We start from the raw sequence: 13,252 nt of genomic DNA on the forward strand, positions 1-13,252 counted from the left end.
CCACCTCCTCTCAGGGCAACCTGGGACAGGGTCTCACCACCACCATTAGGAAGAACTTCATCCTTATGTCTAGTCAAAATATTCCCATCTCCAATTTAAAGCTATTTCCCTTGTCCTATTACTACAAACCCTTGGAAAAATTCCCTCCTCAGCTTTCTTGTATCCCCTTTCAGGTACTGGAAGGTTTCCATAAGGTCTCCTCGGACTCTTCTCTTCTCCTCTCTGAACAATCCCAACTCTCTCAGCCTACCCTCATGTCAGAGGTGCTCCAGCCCTTGGATCATATTTGTAGCCTCCTCTGGACCCGTTCCTAGAGTTCCATCTCCTCCTTATGTTGAGGATTCCAAAACTGGACAGATGAGCTCCAGATGAGTTCTCACAAGAGAGGCATAGAGGGGCAAGAGAGGAATAGAGGGGCAACCATAGAGGGTCTTGAGAAACCAATTCTGCAGCTCCTTACTCCTGCTACCTCACGTATGTCTTCTCCAGAAGTTCCAGGTCAGCTGCTGGTGTTCCAGGGAAGCCTCTGTCCATGTGTCCCAGGAAATCCTTCGAAATGGGTAAAACTGGCAGCGGAATCACACACATAGTCCTTACATCGCCTATTTCTGTGCAGTTGTTACTCAGTTGCTTTTTTTCAGTAGGTTTTCCAACCAGTAGGGCAAATGTGCCAGTCACTGTGGTGCCAATGCTGGTTTGCTGTGGGCTGGGCTGGATACAGTGAGCATTTTTAAAAGCTTTAGAAGTACTCACCTTTGGGGCAGTAAAGAATTTAAATTGCCACCAGCTGTGCATTTGGGGATCTGTTGTTAACTGACCCTTTGCTCTGCTGGTTGTTGGACAGCTCTGGTTTTAATTTATTCTGAACCCTCCCATGACATTGTGAGGTTCAGCTGGGATGCCTCCAGAGTAATCACACCAGTGTTTTATCCAGAGCTGTTGGTAGGAAAGGTTGTCTCACTGGGAGTAATTATGGAAGTCACGATACCTCCCTGCTGAAAGACGTCCCCTCCTGCATGGGACAGACCAGGTTTCTCTGTGTACTTTGAAGCAGAAGGTCAGCTCCAAGGGCATAGATATTTATTTCCTGCTGATTTCCATACTCCCAGAAGTCAGCACAGTTGCACTTTCAATAACTAGGGAATTGCATTCTTTAGTGTTTTAGTAGCCAGCTATTTCACCAATTTCAGCTACCAGAAATGCAGATGGAAGCAGAGTGGAGATAATTCACAAGCAACTACCCAAGAAGAGTTTCTCGAAGATCCTATGAAATGTAGGATGGACTCCAAAACCCAGAGGTGAAATTAAACTAGAAGGCAAATGGTTACATTTCAGCAGACACTGTTCCAGAAACTGTTCTGTTCATCTGATTCTCAGGTGGACAAGATGTCTGTATCTGCCCAGGTGATGTCCAGAAATATTACCTCACTGGCCTGGTTGGGATTTCTTCATGGTATTACTTTGCTCCAGGCCCCTTGGTTTGCAAGGGTTCACCCCTGGACACCAAATGCATGGATCGCAGAATAACAGATTTGTAGAAACATTAAGGTTGGAAAAGACCTCTAAGATGATCCCTAGAACTATTCAAAGCCAGGTTGGATGGGGCCTTGAGCAAACTGGTCCAGTAGGAGGTGTCCCTGCCAATGGCAGGGGAGTTGGAATTATATCATATTTAAAGTCTCTTCCAACTCAAGCCATTCTATGACTATGATTCTATGATTCTATGATCATTCAGACCAACTGTCGGCTCAACTCTGCTCTGCCTGTTAAACCATGTCTCCGAGTGCCACATCTACACACTTTTTTTTAATCCCACCAGGCATGGAGACTGCGCCACTGCCCTGGGCAGCTTCTGCCAGTGCTTCACCACTCTTATGGTAAAGAAATTATTCCTGACCTCCAATCTAAACCTCCCCTCGTGCAACTTGAGGCCATTTCCTCTCATCTTATCCCTTGTTGCTTGAGAGAAGAGGTGAACACTCACCTCATCACAACCTCCTTTCAGGTAGTTGTGGACTGTGAGTCTGCAGAGCAACTTCAGGTGCACACAGCATTTGGCCTCGCAGCTTGGCAGTGCGACAGAGAACAGTCTGGATTTTTCCACATTTTAAGTTTTCTTGACACTTACTCAAGATGTGCGTGTAGATTTTGCCTCATGGCTCCACCAGTCTCAAGGAAAACCCTACCCCAAAGCCACCTTTTCTGATTCAAATGGGTTTATGAACATTGTTGGATTCAACACAGAGCCTGAAGTGGGTCAGAAGTAGCTGCAATTGTGTTGTCTACCAGGAGAGTGAGAGAGGCTGGTTGGTAGGTGAATGACTAAAGTTGTTTCAGGCAAATTTATCAGACATGTTAAAGGATGCCCACATGAAAAATATCAGTTCCAATTTCAGCACAGACTGTGTGAGGAATTACTTCTTATGTAACCTGATCCAGTGGGAGTTGTCCTTGGTCAAAGCAAGGGAGTTGGAACTGGATGGGCTTTGAGGTCTTCCATCTCAAAACATTCTGTGATTCTATGCATAGGGGTAAATGGTCCCTCTTGAAACAGACTCATGGGACCTGGGAGACCCTATGAGAGCAATTTTGGAGACTGTGATGTGTGCAGCTTCCTTGGCCACAGATACAGAGGGAGGGACTGTGCTACCAGCCTTCAGCTCTTCGGTATGACCAAACCAATACCAACGACCTGTTTGTCTGACAAAAACAAACATCTGAAAGTCACTGTTTTTCCTCAGATGTACTTGAATTGGCCACGGTGTCTCTTGTGTTACCTCATCCAATGCACATAAATTAAAGTCTTGGCTGCTAGTAAGTTCTTCTGAAAAAAATACCATAATTACTTTTCTTCGGGTGTTAATTGGAATATTGTACATAGAAGAGAAGTAGTGCTTGAGGGTTAATGGGTTGCTAGCATTGTAATCCCAAGGAACCACGAAAGATGTGTGAACCCGTAAGAAGAAACTGGTCAGGTTTAGTACAGGGTTTCAAATACCACTAATGCCCACACAGACTTTACCACCTGTGCAGGAAGGTGATTACCTGGGAGGAGCCTTTAGTGAATCAATTATGAAAATGTTGCATTTTCACAAAGATCTCTCAGTGAAAGCAATGCAGTTGAAACCTTCTTGCATTTGTCTGCAGTCCTTCTGGAAAGGCAGCGTGATCTTCAATTTCTTCGCAATGTTGTTCTTGAAATCAGGATTATGGAGTTGATTGAGATCCTTGAGGTTATTGTTCATTGTGGAGAATCACTCAGAATCACAGAATTGTTTAGTTTGGAAAAGACCTTTAAGACCATGATATCCAATTGTAAACCCAACACTGCCACATCCACCACTAAACAATGTCCACAAGCACTGCATCCACATGGCTTTTAAATCCCTTCAAGGATGTGGACGCCACCACTTCCCTGGGCAGCTTGTTCCAGTGCTTGAAAACCCTCTCCATGAAGCAATTTTTCCTGACACCAAATCTAAATCTCCTCTGGTGCAACAGGAGGCTTGTCTCATCACTTGATTCCTCTTGTCCTACCACTTGTTTCTTCTTGCTCTACCACTTGATGCTTGGGAGAAGAGCCCAGGACCTACCTCACCACAACCTCCTTTCAGGGAGCTGCAGAGAGCGATGAGATGTCCCCTCAGCCTCCTGTTCTCCAGACTGAACAGCTGCAGGTCACTCGGCAGCTCCCAGAACCCCTTGTCTCTTGGTCCTTCCCAGCTCCATTCCCCTTCTCTGTAGGTGCTCCAGGCCCCCAATGTACTTTCTGTAGTGAGGGGCCCAAAACTCAAATCACGATTCAAGGTATGGCCTCACCAATGCCGAGTACAGAGGGACATTCCCTTCCCTAGACAAAGTCCTCCTTGAGTGCTTCTTAAACTAACGCTAAACTCTCTCTCTGTGCCTAGTTGCTAACACAAGAATCATGGATTCACAGAATCACCAGGTTGGGAAGGACCCATTGGATCATCGAGTCCAACCATTTCTAACACTCCCTAAACAATGCCCCTCAGCACTTCATCCACCCGTTCCTTAAACACCTCCAGGGAGGGTGACTCGACCACCTCCCTGGGCAGCCTCTGCCAGTGCCCAGTGACCCTTTCTGTGAAATTTTTTTCCTGATATCCAACCTGAACCTCCCCTGGTGGATCTTAAGGCCATTCTCCCTTGTCCTGTCCTCAGCCACTTGGGAGAAGAGCCCAGCTCCCTCCTCTCCACAACCTCCTCTCAGGTAGTTGTAGAGAGCAATAAGGTCTCCCCTCAGCCTCCTCTTCTCCAGGCTGAACAACCCCAGCTCTCTCAGCCGCTCCTCGTCAGACGTTCTCCAGCCCCTCACCAGCTTCGTTGCTCTTCTCTGGACACCAAACAGAGCCTCAACATCCTTCTTGTGGTGAGGGGCCCAGAACTGAACACAGTATTCGAGGTGCGGTCTCACCAGTGCCGAGTACAGAGGGAGAATCACCTCCCTGGCCCTGCTGGTCACACCGTTTCTGATCCAAGCCAAGATGCCATTGGCCTTCTTGCCCACCTGGGCACACTGCTGGCTCATGTTCAGTCGCTGTCAACCAACACCCCCAGGTCCTTCTCCTCCGTGCAGCTCTCCAGCCATTCTTCCCCCAGTCTGTAGCTGCATAGGGTTGTTGTGCCCCAAGTGCAGGACCCGGCATTTGGCCTTGTTAAACCTCATCCCATTGGTCTCGGCCCAGCAGTCCAGCCTGTTCAGATCCCTTTGCAGAGCCTCCCTACCCTCCAGCAGATCCATGCTTCCTCCCAGCTTAGTGTCATCTGCAAACTTGCTGAGGGTGCACTCACTGCCTTCATCCAGGTCATTGATAAAGACATTCAACAGGGCTGGACCCAGCACCAAGCCCTAGGGAACTCCACTTGTAACTGGCCTCCAGCTGGAGTTAAGAGTCTGTTATGATTTCACTTAAAATATTTTTTAGATGAACATTACCTTTTACAAACATTTTTTAACAAGAAAGTCCCAGTCACAGGTCAGCTGTAGATTATCTTCATGAACACTTCATTAAAACACTGAAAAGTTACTTCTATTGGATAAAGTTCAATAGGGCACAATCTTGTATCTCAAATGGCCATGACCAGCCTGAGTCCCCATCTGTCCTCTTGGCTCTCCTGCTGAATAATGCTCTGAAGTGCGATCTTGTAGAGTATTTTGGATATCTCCAGCAGTCTAGAGGGCAAGGACAGGGCTGTCTGGGGCCAGGCAGCAGATGAAATATTCAGCTGGGTTATTGGAGAAATGTTCCTTCAGTATTCCCTGTTGGGTTCCAGACGGGAGTGAATAACAGCAGCGTGCCCAGGTAGCCAAGCTGGCCAACATCATCCTGGCTTGGATCAGCCATGGTGTGGCTAGAAAGTGTGGGGAAGAGATTATTGCCCTGAACTCGTCACTGGTGAGGCTGCTCCTCAAATCCTGGGTTCAGTTTCGGGCTCCTTATTACAAGAAAGTCCTTGAGGGGCTGAAACGCTTCCAGAGATGGGAATGTAGCTGGGGAAGGATCTGGAGCCCAGGGGTTATAGGAGCCATTGAAGGACCTGCAGCTGCTTAGTCTGGAGAAAAGAAGTCTGAGAGAAGATCTCATCACTCTCCAGAGCTCCTGGAAGGGAGGTCATGTTGAGGTGGGCACTGGTCTCTTCTCCCAAGCAACAAGTGATAGGATGAGAGGAAATGGCCTTAAGTTGCAGCAGAGTAGGTCTAGATTGGATATTAGGAAAAGAGTCTTTTCTGACAGAGCAGTGAAGCACTGGCAGAGGCTGCCCAGGGCAGTGGTGGAGTCTCCATCCCTGGAGGGGTTCAATAAACCTTTAGATGTGGCACCTAGGGACATGGTTTATCAGGCACGATGGGGTTGGGCTAATGATGTGACTGTAGGAGCTTAGTGGTCCTTTTGAAGCTTAATGATTCTATGATTCTAAACACATTCAGATAGAAAACCAGATCCAGGTCTGAAGTCCTTAGAGCGGAGGGCATGCATTCCCCCTGCTTGTAGCTAACGCATCCTAACAGATGCACTGTGTGGACCGTGGCATCACTTTAAACACTAACCTGTTTTCCCCAGGGAATTCCATTTTTTCTGCCTTCTCCAAATGGTGCTATCTCCTGTTTTCCCGGGTTTAGTTATGTGCTTTAAGCCTCTCCAATTCTTGCTCTTCAGCATCTCCTGCATGGCTGGGTGCTGCTGTAGCTCTAGGAAAGGCCAATGCAGTTTCAAGTGCATGCCAGAGGTAGCAGGCTTTCTCCTGAACCGAGATGCTTCCTGAACATGTCGCTGGAGAACGATTAAATTAGCCATTAAACACAGAACTGCTTGTCAGGCAGGATTACCATCTGAGGTTTGAATTAGCCCAACTTCGGTTTTTAATGTACCATGGTGTGTAGTCGCTTGTGTTTCCACTGCAATCCAGCAGGATTTAGTCCCTTGGACAGCATATAATTAGAATTCGAAAGCCTATAGGTCTCCCACTAATTTTACTGGTGAAAGTGGAATCTGTTCTTATGTATAAATAAGGAGCAACTTGTTATCTCAAGACGTTTTAGGCCTCAAGGAAAATCTTTGACTGTATCGTTTTGCTCATTACAACAGGTATTATAATGGATTCCCATGGAGAAAAAGGCTAGGGTGATAACATTCAAAGGAAACTGATTGGAAAATCCACATGATTTATAAAATACCTCTTGCTAAAGCACAATAGAAGTGTAATGAAAGCATAATAGTAATTATATGAAATCCATACAAGGGATTCATGCTGATGGCATTTTGCAACAAAAAAAATGGATTGACGAAAGGAGAAATTAGACAAAAGGATACGGTTGTAAAAGACAGCATTGGAGGAACCTGGGTGTGCTGGAGAGGCTGATGTTGACTGAAACAAAAGGTCAATACTTGTTTTTGTCTGGAGCTGGCAAACTGCTGAGCTGAGCCATCTGAATTGCTCTGGCTTCCCTTGGAGAGTCTGCTGTGGGCAAGTAAAATCAAGCAAGGTTTGCTAAAAACAGAACAGTTTCTTGACAGGAGAGAAGCAAAGCTGTGTTTTGGTAGATGGATGGGTTTCTGACGCTCTTTTCTGCCAATGGTATCATTCAATTTTTACCACTGCCAGTTCTGTAGTGACCTCAATAGTTCTTTTTCTTTCTTTTTTTCCACTAATCTTTAGGGGTAGCTGGGCAATTAGGAAAAAAATGTTGGAAAGCCCACAACATTCAAATTATAGCTGCGGAAAATTTAAATCCATTGGTATTTCCAAAAACTCTTGTGTCATTGTCTTTCTTAAATTTTGTTTGAAAAGATATTATATATTGGCTGCTCACATCCCACTTATTTGCAGTGTGAACAGTGATAGACATGAATATTTCTGCCCTGATATTTCTTCACACATCTCTACCTCTACTTTAATTTTACCTCTAATGACAACATAGTGCTATTTCATTTTATCAGAGCTTTTTAATCCAGAAAATAAAGCAGCACACTTAAGTGAGCGCCAAATTGCAACTGCCCTTAATTACTGTGAATACGGTGTCTTAACTATTTCCCTTTAATGTTCTACTGTGATATCAAAAGATGGAAAGAAATTTCAAAATATATTATTTACACTTGTGTAACTTCAGAATATAGGTATTTTTTCCAATACAAAGTTTTTTATTTCGCATCATGAGATTATTTTTTCTGTGTTGAAAATGATACTTTTTTTTTTTTATATTCTTTCTTTCAAAATCACCGCAAGGAGAAAAAAAAAAGAGTGAGAATCAGTAAAGAATGCTAGATAAAACAATACTATAGACCCAGCTGCTTTACAGGAATGCTGTGAAAGTGCAAATGAGACTTTGTGTAGTCGTGTGAAGGACAACTCATCTCACCCTTGGACAAGTTTTATGCCAGGGCATGTGAATAGCTTTTGGAAGGACCTGCATCTGTGCATCAGCATTGCAGGGGGTGCTGAGCTGGGGCTAGGATAGCTAATTTTCATATGCCACATTTCAGAACAGAAGTTTCACTCCTTTAAATTTCCACAGCATGCCTTGCTCTAGAGCGCTGGCTCAACACAGTGTGAGAACAGGGAGTAAATCAGCCCAGACCCGGCTACAGCCTCAAAACTCACACTCTTAAGACCTTTTGAGTCAAAGGCTGGGGCGAGATCTAGGTCCAATAAAGCCAGAAGGTGTATTTCCATCTCATTCAGCAGTGTCGGGAATGCAGCCTTCCCTCTCTGGCATTCAGAGAGAGGGCAGGATGAAATGAGGGAGTTTATCCTTCGCGTGTCACGTGCTGCTGTGACAAGTAGGTGTATGGGTTTTGTGCGTTCCTTTCTGAAGCACAGCAGCTGTAAGTTACTGCCACGTTGATGTTTCGTACATCCAGAATCAGCAAATAAATAACTGCTGGCCAGCGAATGGTGCTCCCTGGCAGATACAGATTCCTGGCACTAAGGGATTAATGGCTTGAATAACTTTTTCAGATGCCATTCTGCTGAGGCAGCATGAACAGGGCTCATGGTCACTTTTTGTCACCTAATATGAGCCCTAAAAGCTTCAGTAAATGATGCTGGTGAAATAGAAAACCAGATTAGTCGTCGTATCTCTCCACCGAGCTTGATGTTGGCTATGGTGGAATGGGTCCAGGCTCGCTTATCTTCCCTAAGCCACAACCAGCACAGACCTTGTGGTCAAAATAAAGCTTCTAATTTCATTTTCTATCTTTAGTACATATTTATTTGTGTGTAGTTGAATTTTTCCTTCATTCTGATTTCATTACAGTGAAGTAATTGATACCAAGTACATCAGGCACGACATGATTTCTGGTGCAGCGCATGATAACGTGAGTCTGGAGGGACGGTTCATACAGCTGTAACAGCAGGCAGAAATTTTCATTTCTGTGTTGGATTAAAATCCCTGGAATGAAGTGAATTAGGGGGATCAGACTGGCCTGTATCCTGGTGGACTGATGCCCTCAACAAAGCACATTATTACTCTTGGTCCCAATTTTCACCTTTGTTGCAAAATCAGCCCACAATCCAAGAGCCTGAACAGACATGAAAAGAGAAAATGAGCTTCCAGCTTATCCCACAAGCTGTGGCCCAGGCCACTGAGGATCAAACTGCATCACAGAGAGAGTACAGGAAAGCTTCGATTGCTGCTGTCTTCGGCAGAAGCCAAAGTCAAGGTTCAATATTCCACGAACTACAAATTCAGTAATTATAGCCATTGAAATGAATAATAAGTTGCACTCCTACGTAGCTGTTTTGGTTTAAAATTTCCCAAAGCCTCACCTAGGAAGCCAGCATCATGACCTCGTTTTCCTATTTGCAATTTTAACTGCAGTTTTTACAACTTACATCTCCCGCGGAGAAAAGCAAGGCAGATATGAAATGAGATCTTGCTGCAAGGATGTGGTGCAGAGGTGATTTACACCCCTTCATCTCCGAGCCCTGATCCAGCTCTCTGTGCACAGGCCATAGGGCAAAATGACCAGCAGATTAACTTTACATGTTGCCCATGATAATGAGTGTTCATTTCTCATGAGAAGACACCCATAGCAAGATGCAAGTAAACTCCCATCACCCAGATCATTTGTACTGCATCAAAATCCTTCATTCCAAGCTTTCTGGAAGCAGACCTGTTGCACGACCTATATAGGTATGTGCCTGCATAACCACATCTCTCAGTGATAACTTTTACGCAGCTGCATCCAGACATGACTAACTGAAGAGACAAGGTTTAAATTTCTACTGATGAAACCACCGGTAAAACCTCTCCGTACATCAGTGCATCTGATCCTTAATTGCCGGTGCTCGTCTCAGATAACGAAAGCCTGCTGTTTCTCCAGAGCTGTCTGCAGATAGATCATTTCCAAGCTATGAGTTCGTGCACCTCGATTTTCATAATTCAGACATCTGTTACAGTCCACAAGACTTTGATTTCTGGCTGTCAGCACTATGGAAATCCACAAGTTTCTGTGCAGATCTCGGAACAGCCGTGCTTTCATTCAAAGGGGTTGCTGGAGCCCTGGCTGGAGCCCTAGGCTGTAGCACAGAACTGGAAAAGGTGGGGTTTATGCCCCTGCAGTGAAAAGAGGCAGAGAGATTTGTACTGCTTTAGTTATATGGGCTCTGAGAAAATAACATATATGCTTCTGGGAACAAAAACTAACCATAACTGACCATAGAACCACAGAATGGTTTGATGATTCTATGTATTTTGTTTAAATACACATTTTCTACAGAATCACAGAATCATAGAATCACCAGGTTGGAAAGGACCCACTGGATCATTGAGTCCAACCATTCCTAACACTCCCTAAACCATGCCCCTCAGCACCTCATCCACCCATCCCTTAAACACCTCCAGGGAAGGTGTAGCTCCCTGGGCAGCCTCTGCCAGTGCCCAATGACCCTTTCCGTGAAAATGTTTTTCCTGATGTCCAGCCTGAACCGGTAACAGAATCATAGAATCATAGAATCATAGAATCACAGAATCATAGAATGGTTTGGATTGGAAGGGACCTCAAAGCCCACCCAGTTCCTTGGGCTTGAACAGGGATGGGGCAGCCACCACTGTCCTGGGCAACTCTGATGTTCAGATCTTCATAAAGGGTCTAGGACCCAGTGAGCTGCATATGGAAGTGAGAATAAGGCCACTTATTTGCTGTGCGAATTGGGCAGGTCTCTTCATCTCCTTGTGCCTCACTTTCCCCTTTCCTAAATCCCAGATGATTTGAAAGGGGTCATATCATTTGCCACGTGCTGTGAGATATAGAGGTGAAAAGTAGTAACATTTTATGTGCCTAAAAATATATGTTATAATAGCAACATAATCAGGCTCTTTGTCAGGGAGTGCATGGATAGGACGAGGGGGAACAGTTTTCAGCTGAAAGAGGGGAGATTGAGGTGAGATCTTAGGAAGAAATGTTTTCCTGTGAGGGTGGGGAGGCCCTGGCCCAGGTTGCCCAGAGCAGTGGTGGCTGCCCCATCCCTGGAGGTGTCCAAGGCCAGGTTGGATGGGGCTTGGAGCCCCTGATCCAGTGGGAGGTGTTCCTGCCCATGGCACAGGGGTGGAACTGGATGGGCTTTCAGGACCCTTCCAACCCAAACCATTCTATGATTCTGTGATTCTATTAAAATACTTTATGACACAAAATGTGTATTTTAACAAAATATATGGAGTTGTCAAACATTTACAAATCACTTCTCTTAAGCAAATTTATTTTGAACTTATATGTAAACAAAAATTGGCAAAATTTGTCCTTTTCCTTTCACCCTGGAAAAGCCATTTTATTGAGAACATGCCATGTAGGGGCAGGGTCTCTCTCATTTTTTGAGAAAGCCGATTTCCCTCAAAGGTAAGAAAGTAGCCAAAAGTGAAAGTTAATTGCAAATGCAACAATGGTACCTAAATAACTTAATTTATGAGCCAGAAAAACGGGAGGAGAAGCAGAGCATAGGAGAAAATGTACCATAAAATGCATGGAGAAAAAATAATCATAATTAAACATACAGATGATGATAGAAAAATGTCTACAAAGAAGAAACAACACAGGTAATATGCTAATTTCCAAAAGTGCTAGAAGACACAAATAAAACTCCATTTTTCCCAAGTAGTTTGCACAGTGAAAAATGTGTATTATTACTTGTGTCTGGCAAAGGGAGACCTTGTGGGAAAAAGAAGTCATTGAAGAACTATAATATGCCATTATTACGCCCTTGGAAGCATAATGGGGACTGTGCTCCAAGGAGCAGTTTGGGAAGCCACGAAGAAAGTGTGAGTTATTTGAAGATGTGAGTGCATGCCTGTGGACAGAGGGCATCACGATGGACTGATCTTTGTGTGCCGTAAATGTGCAGGTGCCTGGCTGATCCCCTGCCTTCTGCCTGCGGCGGCTCCATAAACCCCCAGCCAGACACATACCACTCCACACGCTGCAATTACCACTTTAGCAGGCACAGTTAGAGATAAACAACGAGCAGTGTAGCAAGAACAGTCCTGATAAATAAATAAAATAAACCCTGCCTGTTGTTGTAAGAATTCCAAGCTCCTGGGAATTAAAATCTGCAGCTTGTGCTGTACAGAACCCGTGCCTTTTTATCACTGTGCCCTAAGATAAAATGTCTCTTTCCAGCTCTTAATTTTTTTTTTCCGATGTTGCTCTTGCATTGCGTGTAATTATTGTCATTCGCATGTTGCACCATGTGGGACTGTCCCTTTTGCATGCCAGCACGTAGCATAGGAAGACAGGAGCTGTGAATCCTAAGGGAAGCCCAGAGGAATCTTAGGAAGCACATGGTGACCCCAAGACCTGCAAGAGCCGTAGCGTCACGAGTCAAACAGACTCAGTTTGGGTCTAACTGTTCTGCAGCTGGCAAGGGTTCCAGTAGAGGCCAATATAGAAAGCTTCTGAAAAAGCCATTTCTAATTCCCACATTGCCCATCTAATTCCTTCGTGCTCCCCCAGTTTCTGAGAGGGTCAGTCGTGATGTGCCCTGACTCTTCATCGAATGCCAAGGCAACAGAGCTGTCCCTGGAGACGCTGGTGTCAAAGGTTAAGAGCTGGAAAGAAGTAGATGGCTTTTTGCTCTACCTGTTTCTGCATTCCCGAACATCATGTACATTCCCGTACATGAGCATCGTAGTAGCTCCATAACCCTGAACAACTCCCAGTAGTATTCAGAGGAGCTATATTGCAGGTATTGTGCATTGTCCAGCCTGAGTTCCAGCTGAACCCTGGGAGCTTTTACTGTCACACATGCACAAGCAATATTTTATTGATCTACCAGGCACGGTTTCTAGGTCATCCTTGGCAAACTTCACTTAAAAAGCCTAATGATTTTGTTGTCCGAGAAGGCTGGAGTTAGGACGTCCCTGGGGTGCAGCTCCAGACACTTCCTACCCCGGGAAATGACATGCCCATGGAAACAGAAGCCCTGTGCCGTGCATCACATTCGCCACAGGACACAGCGCTGCTATGACCATAACTCGCCATCGCACGGTGATGACTAAGTGACATCTTGGTGTTAAACGTTGAGTGAGACTTGAAGTTTATGATCGTAACAACCTTTACTGGCATCTGGCACATAACACAGATGTATGAAATACTGTTTAAGTATGAGAAGCATTAACAAAGTAAATTGCCTCTGTTTGTGCCTGTGTTTCAGAAGCCTTTATTCCACAGCTGTGCTACATCTTACGCTCTCTCTATATATATATATCTGTATACACACACACACACGCACACAT

Source organism: Cuculus canorus, chromosome Z (genome assembly GCF_017976375.1).
Source record: "Cuculus canorus isolate bCucCan1 chromosome Z, bCucCan1.pri, whole genome shotgun sequence".
Taxonomy (NCBI): domain Eukaryota; kingdom Metazoa; phylum Chordata; class Aves; order Cuculiformes; family Cuculidae; genus Cuculus; species Cuculus canorus.